The sequence below is a fragment of the Canis lupus genome, chromosome 3 (assembly GCF_011100685.1).
Source record: "Canis lupus familiaris isolate Mischka breed German Shepherd chromosome 3, alternate assembly UU_Cfam_GSD_1.0, whole genome shotgun sequence".
NCBI classification, from domain to species: Eukaryota; Metazoa; Chordata; class Mammalia; order Carnivora; family Canidae; genus Canis; species Canis lupus.
Genome location: NC_049224.1, coordinates 69,953,047 through 69,967,190, shown reverse-complemented (window position 1 = coordinate 69,967,190; position 14,144 = coordinate 69,953,047). Strand labels below are relative to the sequence as shown.

At 50.7% G+C, this 14,144-nt stretch overlaps 1 long non-coding RNA gene across 1 annotated transcript; it reads left to right on the top strand.

Annotated features, from left to right (window-relative positions):
• The first annotated feature begins 4,781 nt into the window (after positions 1–4,781).
• LOC111095274 lies at positions 4,782–13,830 on the top strand. Its single transcript, XR_005357250.1, has 5 exons — positions 4,782–4,839; positions 9,804–9,991; positions 10,974–11,108; positions 11,190–11,264; positions 13,668–13,830. It is a non-coding gene; the product is annotated as an uncharacterized LOC111095274 (long non-coding RNA).
• The last annotated feature ends 314 nt before the right edge of the window (positions 13,831–14,144 follow it).

The window sequence follows — 14,144 nt, the reverse complement described above, 5'->3', positions numbered from 1 at the left end:
AGCACCCAGGAAACCTGCTCATGGCTAATCCCATTTCCCCAGTTTCCCAACCTTGAGGCTGACAAAAGGGTGCCCTGGAGAACGAGAAGAAATCACCTGACCCCTGCGAAGCATCTACTGCAGGTGTCTTTACCAACCACCCTCCGATGGCTGACACACTAGGAGGATTCCATTTCTGTGCCCGGGGTGTGCATAAGGAAGTGCAGACACACCTGGGCAATGCGATCGCTCCCCCAGTCTTTCCAAAGCTTCCGCAGTTCTCCAGCTGGTGCCCAGCCCTTACTTTCCCCAGTACCCGACCTCTCTCTTGACTTCTTTTTAGCTGCAGCAAGTCATTCTCAATGCCAGGATTATTCAACTGCTGGTTTAGCAGCATCTGGATAGATAGTATAATGTGATGACTAAGAGCCTGGGATTTGATGTCAGACCTTGAATCCCAGCCTGCCACTCCCCAGCCAGGTCACAGGGGACAAGTCACCTGCCTGCAAGGTGGGGATAAGGGAGTGCTCATCTCAGGGTCATGTAATACAGGCCAAATGAGATGCCGCCCTTGGAATTGCCTGCCGTGTAGCAAGCGTCCAGTATTGCTGTTGTTTGGGGAAGTCTCTTTGTTGATCACTATTTTTATTCTTGTTTATTTATTTATTCTTTTTCCAGTGTTTATGGAGCACCTATTACGTGGCCGTGCTAGATACTGAGAAGTCTGCAAAGGATAAACCTTTTACTTTCATCAGGTAATTCACAATCAAGTCAGAAGGATGAGCCAATGGACAGGATCTGCATTTAGTAGGCACCTACTGGTTATACACAGCCTCATTTAATCCTAAGAGCAGCCACTAAGTGCTTGTTAGCTCCATTCTATGGCCGAGCATACTGGGGTTCCTGAAGTCACCCCACTTGCCTAAGGCACCATGATTTATAGACGAGAATTAACATTTAAAGCAAGACCCACAATTCCACCCTCCACCCACATTCCGTTTGCTGCTCTATGGGGAAGCCCCTCACCAGAGAGGACAATCCCATCAGAGTGAGCCTTGAGACCTTGGCGTCAGACACATCTCTCTCTCTCTCTCTCTCTCTCTCTCTCTCTCTCTTTGGCAGTGCAGCATCCAAAAGACTTCTCACATCGGAGGATCTGCCATTTTGGGTCTTTTAGACACATTCCTCTCACTTTGTCAAGGGTCTTTTTTTTTTTTTTTAAGATTTTACTTATTTGAAAAAAAAAAAAAAAGATTTTACTTATTTGTTCATGAGAGACACACCCAGAAGAGAGGCAAAGACATAGGCAGAGGGAGAAGCAGGCTCCATGGAGGGAGCCCTATATAAGACTCAATCCCAGGACTCCAGGATCATGCCCTGAGCCAAAGACAGACGCCTAACCGCTGAGCCACCCAGGTGTCCCAAGTCAAGGGTCTTCTTCCAGCAGTTATCCCGTTTCCCTTCAGTATCAATTTCTCCTTCTCTACTGAATCTTTCTAGGCTAAATACAAAGATGTCTCGATATCACCAATCAAAAAAACAAAAACTGAACTAAGAATTAGTAGAGGAGGGCACCTGGGTGGCTCATGCAGCTGAGTGTCTGACTCTTGGTTTTAGCTCAGGTCATGACCTCAAGGTGATGAGGTGGAGCCCCGCATTGGGTGGGCTGCATGCTCAGCAGGGAGTCTGCTTCCTCCTTCCCCTTCTGCACCTCCCCCCTCAAATCAGTCAATCAATCAATCAATCAATCTAGAAGTGTTGGCAAGGATGCGGTGGGGGGGTGGGGAGTGGAAACTAGAGGCCTCCTACATTGCTAGTGGGGATGTCAACTGCTTCAGCCACCGTGAGAAACGGTTTGATGATTCGTCAGAGAGCACACATAGAATTACTCTGTGACCCAGCAATATCATTCCTGGGTACATATGCAAGGGAATTGAAAGCAGGTGTTCAAACAGAACTTGTACATGAATGCTCGAAGCAGTGCTATTTACAGTAGTTGCAATGTGGAAACAATCCCAACGTCCATTAGTTAATGAATGGACACACAGCTGTGATGTATCCACACATGGATTATTCATTCAAAAAGGAATGAAGTCCTGATACATGTTTACAGTGTGGAAGAACCTGGAAAACCCTTACGCTGAGGTGAAAAACCTAGACACAAACATTCACCTGTTCATGATTCCATTTAAATGGAATGTGCAGAAGAGACAAATCCACAGACACTAAAGACAGGTCAGTGGTGGCCACGGACTGGGGTAGGGGGCCAATGGGAAGCCAATATTTAATGGGTTTGTTTTTGGGAAGATGAAAATGTTTTGGAGCTAGGCAGAGGTGGTGGCTGCACAACACTGTGGATGTAGGAAATGGTTAATTTTATGTTCCCTGAAGTTCACTTCAATTAGAAAAAAAAAACCTTCCTTTGACCCCATGACCCTCTGTTCTCACCCCATTTCCTTGCTCTTTGGCATAGCTAAAATGTCCCAGAGGATTCACCGTCTCTACTCTGCACTTCCTTAGTCTGCTCCAGCAGAGGCTTTGACCTGTCACACCGCTCAAGTTGCTCTTACTGAGGCCATCAATCTTCCAAAGTCCCTCATCAATCCCCTATGCCCTCTCAACAGCTTTGATGAAGGTGACCATTCCTCTTCCTTCTGGGTCCTTCTAGAAACTTCCCTGTCCTGTCTTCCCATCAACACACTGGCGTGGTTTTCCCTTAGCTGCCTTTTCCTTAGTCTGCCCAGCTGCTCCTCCTTCCCTGAGAGACCGCCAATGGTGGAGCAGCCCAAGACCCAGCCTAATGGCCTCCTTTCTACTCTTCCCTCTCACCCTGGGCGACCTCATCCAGACTCATCTGTCGCCTTCAACCCTTCCATATGCACACTGAACTTCCGACAGCCCTGCCCAGATCCCCTCTTTCGTCAGGCCTCTCCCTAGTCCAGCCTCCTCCCAGTCCCCAGGCCAAAAAGCAGACTCCTTCCTCCCTCTAAATCCCCTCCTGGTGCCTGCCCGAATCCCAGCAACTCTTGCCACCTGGGCTCTAGACTACATCCTGGGCAGATGGCACAGCTGTCCCTGGGGCACCACCTGCCACAGCCTCCCGACAGCTGCCCGGCTCACCCCCCCTTCCACAGATACTCTCCATGCAGTGGCGCAGAAGTGACTTCCTCTGCAAACACCCGGGGGTAGGACCCACCCTGCTTACAACCTCCCGTGGCTTTCCTCCAACAAGTCCTGGCTTGCTGTTTCCTGTACCCAGAGCCAGACCCTCCTCATTCTACCAAGTGATATGAGAAGAGCAAGGGATTGCTTCCTCCCCAAATGGTTTCCGATCCTGGCTCTGCTGCCCACCAGCTGTGGGACTTGAGAAGGTCAGAAAGGGCCCCAGCGACAAGGTCCATGTCTGCCTCTCCAACTTGTCACTCTACTCTCTCCCTCGGCCTCCACATGGCCCTCACTGTGGCCTCCTCCCGTCCTCACAAACACCCAGGTTCTGCTGTCTTGGGGCCTGTGGACCTGCTGCTCCTTCTGGCCAGAGATCTGCCCCCAAACCTCTGCAGGGCTGCTTCCCTCTTGTCCCTCAGGTCTTATCTTGCAGGTCTCCTTAGGAAGGCTTTCTCCCATCACCCTGCCTAAACTGAACCCAGCCTGACCCCAAGTCTGCCTGTCTGCCTGTCCCTTCCACTCCCCCTCCCTTTCTGAGTCCTTCTCCATCTCCCTGTCCCCCTTTCTCCCTCCTTCCCTCTTTCTCTCTTACCTTTTATTTCCTTCAACCTATGTAATACCTGAAGTTCTCTTTTCTATTTGTTTTGGGGCTCCTGTCTTTTCTCCCCTGCAGAATGCAACTCCATGGGGGGGGGGCGGCAGGTACCTTGTCTCTTATCACTGCTGTTGCCCCAGCGCTCAGAACAGAGTCCAGCACATAGTAGGCACTTAATGTATATTTGGTGATGAACTAATCAGAGAAGCCGCAGTGCCTGCTGAGCTCTCTCTTGCCCTCGGAAACCTCTGTCAAGAGTGTTTGGCCTAGACTGGCTGCCGGGGAGGGGGTCGCACCAGCACTGGGCCTGAGTTTGACACAGAGCGGCGAGCACCACCAAGGAAGCAAAGTATCGTCTAGCGAGAGTCTCGTGGCAATGGCACTCAGTGTCCAGCAGTGGGGGATCAGGGACCCCCTAACCAGGTTGTTCTCCTGCCTGCTCCCCATGTTTTCTGCGTATTTCCAGAACTCTCCGTGAATGCCTATCACGTGTTTGCTTGGTTTCATTTTTGGGTCTGACAGGAGCCCTCATGGAACTGTTACTCTGACCTCTCAAGCCCTTAGGGAGAAGCATGATCAATGGTTTGATCACCATTTTAAGTAAGTTTGAAATACCAGCTTGTTATTAAAAAAAGAAAAAATAGTGGGGTGCGTCTGGGTGGTTCAGTTGGTTAGGCGTCTGCCTTTAGTTCAGGTCATGATCCCAGGATCCTGGAATCAAGTCCCACATCGGGCTCCCTGCTCAGCGGGGAGTCTGCTTCTCCCTCTCCCTCTCCCTCTGTGCTCTCTCTCTCCCTCTCAAATAAATAAATAAAATCTTAAAAAAAAAAAAAAAAGAAGAAGAAAAAAAGTGGAGTGGAATGTCTGAAGATTCAGATCCTCCTTCAGCTCATGGGTTTGGTTTAGGCTGGAAGACCGAGGCTCTGACACCCACAGTGACCCAGCTTCCAACCCCAACTGCCACCAGCCAACCGTGTGAGCGTAAGGAATTCAGTTAACCTCCTTGAGCTTAGCTTCCTTGTCTGTATCATAAACACGACCACATGTCCCTCCGTGAGGATTAATGTGTGGACCTAATACTGCACACCTGGCAGAGACTGGTAAGTTGTGCCTATTTTTAGCACTTTTAAGTCAACCACTTATGAAATTCAGAGGGTCCAAGCAAATATTTATACTTAGCTGTTCATTCAGTTTCTCCCAGGTTCTTGTTCAACTTGACCAGAGTTGACAAACAAGAATGGAGCAGCCTCCGGCGGCCCGGAGCAGGTCTGGGTGAATTTGTGATCTGCAGGGAGACTCAGCGTGTGGCCCATAGATGTCAAAGGAAGGGCTGTGGGCCAGACGCCAGCTGGCTGGGATTATCCCGAGACTTGGAAGCGCTCCTCTGAGGAGCTGCTGCTTGGTTCTCTCCTGCCTCCCTGGCCGCCTTCCATGCGTTCTTCTCTGGGGCCACGTCCTCCCTCTCGCCCTATTCTCTCTGCATTGGCTTCCTGGGCGGCTCTGGTCCCACCTGCATGCTGACGACTCCCACGATTAAATCCCAGCCCAGGTGTCCCACGTTCCTGGCCAGCCCACGTGACATGGACACTTACTTGGGTCCTAAACGGATCCTCAGAATTAAGGTGACCAAATGAAGCCGATGAAGTGGCCAGGTCAGTTCCTAGCCGAGCAAGCACTTGGAGGGGAGTCATGTGTCTGAGGCCAGGGCGGGCCCTGGCAGGGCCGTGACCAATCAGCACACCTGACTGGATAACCGTGATCTCGAACTCACAAGGTCCACAGCCGGCCCCCCTCCCCTGCTCCCCCTCCAAACCAGCTCCTCCAAAGTCAGTCTTCCGATCCCTGTAAGGAACATCGCCATCCTACCTGCCGTCCACACCTCGCCTCCCGGATCCAGGATCTGACCGCCTCCCCCCATCGGTTCCTACTTCTCAGCCCTAGTCCAAGCTGTCTTGCCAGCTCTGGGAGGAGCCACTGCCAGGGCTCTCTGTCTGCTCTCCCTGCCACTCCCCCTGCCCCGGCCCCCCACTTCCCCACAGAGCAGCTACGTGCTCATTATAATGTAGGCTGCATCTGGTCCCCCTGTGCTCAGAAAATGCCTCCCCCACCCCATAGCAGCTGACCCCCTTGGCTCAGGGTTACGTTCACAGGCCTTAGCAAGGGCTTCGGCCTCTGACCCTGATGACTCATACCTGACCCTGTCCCCCTCATTTCCTTCCACCTACCTGTCCACTCTGGTCAACTGGCTCCCTTGGTGCCTTCAAGTGGCTCTGCTCCACTCTCGGCTTAGAGGTTCTGCTCTTTTCTGCCAGGAACACCCTCCCCCAGGTCTGTAAAGGACTCCTAACTTTTTTCCCTCTGGTCTCCACTCAAATAAGATCCATTGGGGAGCCCCCCTGCCCCCGATCACCTGATATGAAACCCAAGTTCATAATTCATCACCCTCGCATACCCTCCATCTATCCTGCCCTGGTTTTCTTTTGGCACCAGTCAGCATGTGCTGAATATTTACCTGGTTGTTGATCACCATTCTGCAGCTGGAATGTGTAGCCCAGGCAGCTGGGAATGGGTCTTGGGCTGGTCACTCTCCTTGCCTCCCTGGCTTCAGTGTTCACGGTCTCTGTCCTGCTCTTGCCCTGGGAAGCCCGAAGGATGGCTTTGGTCAACTTCCATGAAACTAGCTATCAGCCCTGGAAACCAAAGGATGGGAAGAGAAGGAGGTGGGCGCTTCTTCCCTGCTACTCCCTCCCCCACTGCCAATCTGGCAGCTCTGGCAATAGCTGAGGGGATGGGGTCCCCAAACACCAAACACACGTCCCTGCAGGGGGCCTTCCTCCACCTTGCTTCTCAATGCCACTTCTTTGCCTTGCCCTCAGGGCCAGCGGCAATGGCTTATCGCTCTCTTGGGGATCCTGGCCATTCTACAGCTGTTCTTGTACCCCTACCCCCAGCTCTGTAAGTCACTTGAATTGTATGGAGTGGGTTCGGTTTCCTCCTGAAACCCTACTCAGCCATCCAGTCACGTTTACCACTGTGCCTGGCACCTAGAATACAGCCTGAAATGTGGCGCCTGATAAATATCTTGCATTGATTAATTAGCTAATTAATTAATTAGCAGAAGAGTGAATGGGAAGAAATCAATATGCAACTTAAAGGAATGAATAGATCAAAGAATGGAGCAAGACAGTTTGTTTCTTTGAAGGAAAGGATGAATTAGGCCAACGAGCTAATTAGGCAACTGTTAAGGAAGCATAAAAAAAATGAAGAGAATCTATGTGTTCTTTCAAATTGTACAGTTAGCAGAGTTCTGAATCTGTTTCTTTTGCTGGCTCTGATCTTGAAGGTTGAGATTACAGGCCTTCTTCCCAGCCAGACCGATGACCGTTTCTGAGATCCCCTTGACCTGGGGGCCCTGGCTGCCGGTCCCAGCTTCCTGGCCCCGCCGCACATCCTCTGAGCTGTGCATCGAGCATTCAGGCTCACCCCTCTGCCCAAAGCAGCACAGACTCCTCACTGCTCCAGGGAAGCCCCCAGGGTCCACGCCTCTGCACCAAGGAGGGGAAATGCCCAGTGGTTTCTGCAGCAAGAGAGGACCCTGCTCGCCCAGCAGGAGCACCAGCTTGTGAGCTTCAACTCTGCCAGACTCCCCCTTCACCTCTCTTCCAGCCAGCAAGCAGTCCTTCCCTGGCTTGTGACAATGCTCAGGGTGGAGAACCAGCAGTGGACTTGGAGGGGACACCCACAAGCACCTTAGCCCTCTGAGGTGGACCGTTGCTTTCCTGGGTCTGCTGAAGCTTGGGCCCGAGAGAGACGACGGGAAGAAAAACACAGGACAGCACATCCAAGTGCCACGGGGCCAGGCGGCTCTGGGAGCGGGGGGTGGACAGTCACCTGCAGCGCTGCCCCCTTCCTTCTCTCTGTTCCCTGACACACAGCTGCTGGAGGTGGCTGAGCAAGCAGAGGCACTTCCTCTGTGGGGTTGGGGTGAGGAGGCCAGTTCCTCTCACAAAGTGAGGGGAAGCCCAGTTCTCCCTCCAGGGAAGAGGAAAGCAGAGGAGCAAGGGAAGGGCAGAGTGGAGACTGACACCCCAGTGGATGGCGCTATGCCCCGGCTAGCTGCACTGGGCCCCTCTGTTCCACCTGTATGACCCCAAATGACCTCCTAAGGCTATAAACGTCCCCGAGGTGGTGTTTGGGGTGCATTCCAGCCTGAGGAGCAGCCACAGGCGAGGCTACAAGTGGAAATGTAGTCGCTGCATTTTGCCAAAAGCAAACCACTCTGGAAAAGAAATCCACCTGCTAATTCACTCATTTGGTCACTCACTTCCTCATTCATTTATTTGGACAAGGCCTCCTGAGGTTGTCCGAAGAGCCAGGCCCTTAGTTCGTTGCTGGAGGTCCAGACATGAACCAGATGAAGTCCTTCCTGAAAGGAGCTCACAGTCGTCAGAGGGAGACACACTCAGCACTGAGGCACGTGCTCCTTCGTCGCTGGGCAAGCCCTGGGAGAGCTCGAGCTGCGGTCCAGGCGCTGTTCCTGGCACTGGGAGTGGAGCCATGAAATCCCGCAGACCAAACTTCTGTCCTCGTGGAGCTTACATTCGAGGGAGGGGAGGCAGACGGTAGATCACACGTGTAATTCAATGATAGTTTATTAGATTGGGATAGGTGCCGTGCAAAAAACACAAAGAAGGGGGCAATAGAGGGCTGTCGGGTGGACATTGCAAATTTTTAAAAGATGGTTCTAGAAGCCCTCACCCAGGAGGTCACATGTGAGCAAAGACACAAAGGAAGAGAGGGCTTATGCTGGGTGGGCGAGGTACAATAGTTAAAACGTGTGCTATGATGGCCACGCACACCAGAGGCTCACTCCCCAGAGGCACAGCTCTCCATGTAGGAAGGAACGGAGTTTCCGGCAGGACAGCCCAGAGAGAAGGGCCGACAGGGAGAGGAGCTACCAGAGTGCAGCAAGTGGGTAGAAGCATGACAGATCTTTCCAGAGAGGAAAGCGGGACAAAAGATGGGCTGGTCCAGTTGCTTGGTCGAGATCCCGTTGGCACAGGGTTTACTGTGAGTGGTGGGACGGTGGTGGGACAGAGAGATCTAGGTGCTGACACTGGACCCCCTAAGTTCAAATCAGAGCTCCACACTGACTGTGACCTTGAGCAAGTCACTCAACCTCTGGAAGCCTCAGTTTTTTCCCTACCTATAAAATGGGAAGAATCCCGTAACTCACTCCGTAGGATCCAGTGACTTAGAGCTGCGTCTGCAACTGTAGTAGAACACTGAATTTGTGTTCCTCCAAAAAAAGCATGAAGAGTGGACTGGAGTCAGAGACTGGTCCAGACTGGCAGCAGGGAGGTGCATCTGCAGCTTGAGAACAAGAGCTTGCAAGGTCCTTGATCACACATGCCAGAGCGGGATGTCTGCAGGAAAGATGATTTATCCTTTCCTTCAGTACATGACTCCTAGGCACACTGGCTGTCTTCCAGGCAACGTGCTGGAGGTACAGATGTGGTTCTGCCCTCTTGGGCTTGCAGTCTGGGTAGGGGACAGAGATTTCAACACGCACCATCCATGGTAGGCTTGCAATAGAGTGCATGGGGTCAAGGGGCAAAGCTTCACCCTTGAGAAGCCTAGAACACCAGAGAAGGCAGTGACTGCAAAGTGCCAGTTACTGCTACCATCTGGAGTTTCTCAAAAATGTAGATTCCTGGCCCTGCCCCAGATCCACTGACTCCGAAAATCCAGAGGAAAGGTCTAATAAGCCATAGTTTTATGTTTTCACATTTCGAAAAGATTTTATTTATTTATTTGAGAGAGAGAGAGAGAGAGCATGAGCAGGAAGGGGAGGCAGAGGGAGAGGGAGAAGCAGGCCCCCAGCTGAGCGCGGAGGGCTCCAACCCAGGACCCTGGGATCACGACCTGAACTACAGATAGATGCTTAACCAACTGAGCCACCCAGGTGCCCCATAAGCTATAATTTTAATAAGTGTCCCAAGTAATTCTAATTATCAGCAAGTTTGGCAAATACTGACCCGACACAATTCTCTCTTTTTCACAGATAGGAAATGTGCGGTCCAGAGACCTCCCCAAGGAGGCACGGCCAGTGTGGGCAGTTGAGGCAGGGCTGGAAATCAGAGCCCTCAGTTCCTTGACTTCATTCATCACCTCGCATTGTGTGATCCGGGGAGTTTCAAACAATAGAAACCTATTTTTTCCCAGTTCTAGAGGCTAGACATCTCAGACCAGGTATGGCAGGGCTGTGCTGCCTTGAAAGCTCTAGGGGGGAAGCTGCTCCACTTTTTCTTAGCTTCTGGTGTCACTGGCCACCCTTGGCGTTCCTTGGCATGCAGCCATAACGCCAGCCTCCATGCATGTCCTCCCTTGGCCTTTCCCTGTGTGTCCTCTCCTTATAAAAACAGCAGTCATCTTGGATTAGGCCCCATCCTTCTCCAGGAAGACTTTATCTTAACCAGTTTACATCTGTGATGACCCTATTTCCAATTAAGTTCACATTCTGTGAAACTGGGGGTTAGGACTTCAACATGATTTTTGGGGGAGACACAGTTGAGCCCATACTCCCCCCACCCCCAAGCTTGGCAGCTCCCGGCACACAGTTCTGGACACACATGATTCTGGGAAGAGTCGAGGGCACTGACACTAAAACGAAATGGACAAAACAGGAACTAATATACTAAGAAATAACGAATGCATGATGACAGAACCACCCAGTGGAGAGGGAGGTGGAGTCATGGTGGACATTTCCCTCAGAGATGGTTTGCAGGCACTGTGGACTCCATTTCACTCTGGGTGCCTGGACTCCTGGCTCCCATGGGCACTTTTCCCACTTCCCACTTGGGCTTATCTTTGCAGGAATGTGGCTGGGTGGCCCAGAAATGACCCCTCAAGCAAAGCTAGCATTAGCGATGAGAAAGTATGTCTTTGGCACCTTCTGGACTTGGAGATGCTACTCCCCTGTGTCACAGGTGCTTTGTGAGGAACTGATGATATAATGCAAATTAAATAATAACTGGAAAAAATAATGTTTTTATAGAGTTCTGCAATTTATAGATTTATCACATTTATCATCAGAGGTAGTCCTCCCTAGGAATTTTGTGGGGAGCCCACACATTATACTAACGACGAGAAGACCAAAGGGCAGAGAGGTAACCGGAGGTCACACAAGGAGTTGTAAATGAGTCACAACTAAACTGCATTTCTTGGTTCTCAGCTTAGGACACTCGCTACTTCTCCCATGACAACAAAGCTCCCCATGGCTCTTCCCATCTGCAGTTCTCAAAGTCTTCGTAATCGGTCAACCAACCCACCCGTCCATCTAGACATCCATCCACCCATCAGGAAGTATGTAAGTAAGTAAATTGTTACCTTCAATAAGATTATTATTTACTCTGGTTACTAGTTTATATCATCTCATCTGTTTTCAAAGGCAACCCATGAAGCAGCCTTGGCAAGTACCACCCCCGAGGACAGAGGCTAGAATAAAATCAAGAGCTGCCACCAGGTAGGATTCTACTGCATGAGACCCCGAGAAGGGATGCTCAAAGGAACAGAGGTCCCCCCCAGCCCCCGGCCCCATTACAGGTTACAACCCCCTCCCCGCATGGCTTCATCCTAGCCAAGAGAGGCCAGCACTTCCTGGAGAGCTCTCAAGCCAGGGTATCTTGAACTGAGTTAAACTGAAAGCCTCATTTTACAGGCACCGAGGAGAGCCCCTGAAACAAGTTAGCTGGGCTCTGCAGCCTAGCGAGTGCTGACTGCATAGCTAAGAGGGAAGTCAGTTTGCACCACGTCTGTCCTGTGACAAGTAACCACTTGTTATTATCAGCTCCCTATCCTGTGCCAGAGCCTGAGATCCACTCTTGCATCCCATCCCCCTGATCATCCTGCAAGAACCCGTTTTCGAGCTGCAGACACTGGACTAAGTGGCTTGCCTGCTGCCTTTAGTGTAGATCCTTGCCAGGGGATTTACTCAGTGTGAAAGGGTTTCCCTTCCTCTTCAGTTCCTCCACAATCTCCCAGCTCCTACTGCGACCAGGCACAGCAGAGATAAGTAGGTTTGGAATTCTCCAGATGATCTATCCATGCCTTCTGGGCAGCAAATTTGGAGGTTCTAGAAGGGGAGTTATTCACTATCCCACTACCTGTCTGAACATGAAGCTTACTTGAAAGTTACCACCTAGGAAACACTTTTGCTGCACAGATTCTTACAGTATGCTCCTGGAAGGGGCATTCATCCTGCCTTTCTGCCTCCTTCCAGTCCTAGGGAACTGGGTGGGACACACTCAGGGAAGCCTTACCTCCTAGTGAACCCAGAATTACATCATCTGTGCCCCTTGCTGCCCTGGAGTGAGTGTTGGCTCAATACCTCCCGAGTATCAAAGTGTGATTGGCTGACATCAGCTGGCCAGCGTCCCCCTCTCTTTTATGTTGGGTGGACCACAGAGTGCCTCCCTTCCTTCCGAGCATGGCCTTAACCTTTACAAGATGAGTGACTCCTGAATGCCTTCCAGAGAACCAGGGCCAGGTAGGCTGATGAGAACAAAGGTCTTCCAGGTCCACCCCTCATGATTCTGATTTAATGGACCCGGCAGGGGACAAGGCATCTGAAATTTAACAAGCACCAAACCACCTCACCCGCAGCTGATCCTGACATGTGGCCCTCAAAAAATATTGGCTTATCTGTGTTTCCCCAACGTCAGCCTTAGCTGGCTGCCTTGTTGATATGTTACTTTGAGTAATTTCTATTTTTTACCCAGCTTTGCCTTAAGCCAGTAGTTCTCATCCTGGCTTTTCACATTAATGTGAAATGTGCTTGCAGAATGTTGTCTAAAATCTCAAAGTCAGGCCCCGCTCTGGGCTGGAGCATTTTAAAAGCTCCCTGGGCAATTGTAATGTGTGGCTGTGGTTAAGGACCACGGCGTTAAGCAATGATACACACGCAACCTAATGGACATTAAAATAAGCGTGTAAATAAAAGCTTTCACGTGCACGAACAACTAAAGTGTATCCTGAGTTCTACACTTTGAGAAACCCTAGACTAGATAAATATAAAGGCCCTCTGGTCTTTTAGGTCAGCATCCAAGAAAAGAATTGTTGGGATGGATGCCTGGGTGGCTCAGTGGTTGAGCGTCAGCCTTCTGCTCAGGTCATGATCCTGGGGTCCTGGGATTGAGTCCTGCATCGGGATCCCCATAGGGAACCTGCTTCTCTCTCTGCCTGTGTCTCTCACGAATAAATAAATAAAATATTTTTTTTAAAAAAAGAATTATTCTCATTGAGCCTCTCACATGTGCTAGTCTCCACCAGGCCATGTCATGTGAGTAACCTCATGATTTCCACAGCAAGCCACTGTGGGAGGTCATTATCATCCCTATTTTACATATTTGGAAACTGAGGCTTAGAGGAACAAATGTTGACTCTTCACTTACTGAGAGTGAGTTCAAAGAGTCCAACGCTACCTGCCGGATCCCAAACAGGACACTTTGTCTGCTGTGCCCGGGGCAGAGAAGTGAGCAACCCTGCCTCCTAGCGGGGTTGGATTGAGGGGTGACGGGACTCTAGACGTGTACGGATTTGTGACAGCAGCTGAGGAAGAGGCTTTTCAAAGGGGGGGGCATCGGGGGTCAAGGGGGTGCAGATGAGCTCCACAAGCAGGCTAGTTTCTCCACGCTCACCCCTGCCGTTAACTCCCTCTGGTTTCTTCTCAGATTAGAAAAAAGGAATAAAATCTAGTCTCTGTTTGAGAAGTCAAGCCTTAAGCAGCATTATAAAGATCAGATTTGTTATTATTCAATGGTTCCTGTGGCTAATAGGCTGGCTTATGACCTTTAGTTCCTGGCCAAGCCTAATTGCACGAAAGCATTTTGAAATCGGGCTGAGTTGCTTACTGATCCTATCTAATTAGTTTCAGATTTCCTGACCAGCTAAAGACCAGTGGGATGTGTGGTGTATTTTCCAAAGTAAGTAAGGGGAGGCCTCTGCTCCCTGGTCCCCCAAGACAGCTCTGTGTTTGGAGATTGACTCTCTGAGGGGTTCCAAAGCACCTCTCAATGGGCACGGCAGGATGCTAACAGGAATTCCCCAAATGTATTTTGTTTCTAAAGGAAACAGTAAATGCTTCTGGTTACGAAATCCTAGACTATCAGCCCCAGTAATTAAGGGATCAGGGGAATCATGCTGCAGAACTTCATTTTAGAAATGAAGAAACAAATGACTCAGAGTGACGTGGCTACTTAGCAGAACCAGAGGAGGAAGATGCCACATATCCTGAGGTTGACTTCGTTCTCAATCCTGAGCACCATGGATACTGAGATGAATAAGGCTTCGCTCCTGGCACCTCGGAATGCACCATGGGTGGGGGTAGGGGACAGTCACAGACATA